We start from the raw sequence: 2,236 nt of genomic DNA, 5'->3' as shown, positions 1-2,236 counted from the left end.
CCCGGATTGCTGGCCCCTCCCCCAAATCAGTGCTGGGAATACTCTGTGCCTGTCTGCTGTGAGGACCTCCCCGGGTTCTGCGCTCCGGCATATGTTGGTGCCACAGAGATTGGACGTTCGGATGACGGCGGAGGAAACCTCGGCCCTCATCCATTGAGGGACACAGGAATTCAGAGGGTTATACTGCCACCTACAGGAGGATCAAACGGAAAGCCGGCCCCCCATTATAGCAAAAAAGAAGGGGGGTTAACTCGTTAGAAGGTAACGAGTCAGTAGCGGTCAACTGAGGGATCCGGACAAGCAGCTAATATGCAAAAATTAAATTTATTAGAAGAATTCATTGAAACAACATACATAAAAGACAACACCTTCAAAACACCTCTCACCATTAAAAACTCTTAGGTTACAGACATACATAATGATCCTAGAAACCCTCCGATGCCTGTCGTCTTGCATAGGGGCTCCCTGCAGAACAACCCTGGATATGCACCTGTAAACGTTGTAGAATATAGAGAAATAGGAGGCTGCTCAGATCAGTCGTCATTCACTTCCAGTGAGACATTGTAGCCTCATGTAGATTATGTTAACATATTGTTTGCCAGTGAAGAAGTCTCGTTCTCAGTTTACAGAGTTTGCTTTCTTTCATTTGATCACAGATTCTTTTCCTTAAAGATCCTTTTTAAACTTGAAAATTCCTTTGTATTCGATATTAGTGTCACCGGCACATTGGCCGCATGAATCATTGATTCCTTTTGTTTATAAATAATGAACTGTGACCGTGTAGGAATAATCAAACGTGTAACTGTTCCTTTGTTTAACCTCTTGCCGTCCGCCCGTAGTAAAAAAAACGGACGGACGGCACTGCTGCATCTGCGGGTTGCCGTCAACCCGCAATTTTTTTCTGCGGGCACGCACGGGCAGAAAAGACCCGACCGTTGCACACACCCGTTACCGGGTGTTTCACATATAGCCGATCGGCGGCTCCATAGCCCGCCAATCGCCTATATGTTTCGCCGCGAACGTCGCAGTGAGAGCAATCATTTTAGGGCCATCAATCACTGATAACACTAAACTGATGAGCGGTAACAGCTTTTAAAGCGTCGCCTAGGGCCAATTTTGGGTATTATCGTTTTTTGAGGTTTCGCGCGCGCACGCAATTTTAAGGCTTGACATGTTTAGTGTCTTTTTACCCGACGTGACCCCGTCTTTTATATTTTACCAAAAAATTGGGTAATAATAAATGTTTTATCATTTAATATAGGGGAAACTGTGTTTTTTTTTAAATTTCGGTAATTTTTCCTTAATATAGTAAAAATAAAACCCCCAGTGGTGAATAAATACCACCAGAAGAAAGCTCTATCTGTCCCCAAAAAAGGGTATAAAATTCATTTCAGTACAGCGCTGCATGACGGAATAAATGTCAGTCAAAGTAGCGCAGCGCTGAACACTGAAAAATGGCCGCCACAGGAAGGGGGTGTAACACCGCGGATGTCAACTGGTTAAGGAGAACAGGAGAGATGGGTGATCATTTAGGGACGGACTGTCGCTGTAATGGACTACAATTCACTTGAACACCGGATCACTTTCCTTTATCTCCAAAGTGATGTAAGAATTATCTTGCAAAGTTCAAGCAGTGTTCCTAACGGACAGATGTAACATAGTTCAATCACTCACGTTATTGGAGTTTCTCCAGGTCCAGATAATTCAGATATTTTTCAGTTCGATCCAGTGGTCCAATTATGTGGGTGTATGTCCCATTTCTTTATATCGGTTTGGAAAATTCGTCTCCGAAATCAGAGTTGGAATACGATTGTTGTCCAATGACACTCCGAGGTTCTCCTCGATATCAAGGAGGGAATGAACCGGCCCTTAGACAGGCAGCCGTAGGTTTTATTTCAAATATCTTCGGGGTTCTTTTTTCCAAAAGTGAAAGGTTTGAGGTTGGAGATCCGTCTACAAGATGATGTCTTTTCGTCTGATCACCATCTATCTGTCGACGCGTTTCGCCCCTCCCATACTACGGGGCTTCGTCAGGACATTATAGCCCCTCCCACTCCCAGGATGCTTCACTTTATTGTGAGTGTCCCAGGAGGTGGAGGTTGGACCGCGCTGGCCTAGATGAGTGGGCGTGGCCTTCCGGCTCTGCAGAACTTGGACCCCCCGGTCAGTGACCCCCCCCTCGCGCTGCAATACTGCTGTGTGTACATAGATGGGGGAGGGGGTCATTCCCTCCGCT

At 45.8% G+C, this 2,236-nt stretch overlaps 1 protein-coding gene across 1 annotated transcript in view; it reads left to right on the top strand.

The window, feature by feature from the left end:
• Nucleotides 1–2,236, top strand: part of LRRC41 (leucine rich repeat containing 41) — a gene marked incomplete at its 3' end in the record, with an annotated part of 7,931 nt that overhangs the window by 2,137 nt on the left and 3,558 nt on the right. The window lies entirely within an intron of this gene.

Source organism: Nanorana parkeri, unplaced genomic scaffold (genome assembly GCF_000935625.1).
Source record: "Nanorana parkeri isolate BGI_ZX_2015 unplaced genomic scaffold, ASM93562v1 scaffold3618, whole genome shotgun sequence".
Classification (NCBI taxonomy): Eukaryota; Metazoa; Chordata; class Amphibia; order Anura; family Dicroglossidae; genus Nanorana; species Nanorana parkeri.
The sequence above is the reverse complement of the archived record's forward strand: the minus strand, read 5'-3'. Positions and strand labels throughout refer to the sequence as shown.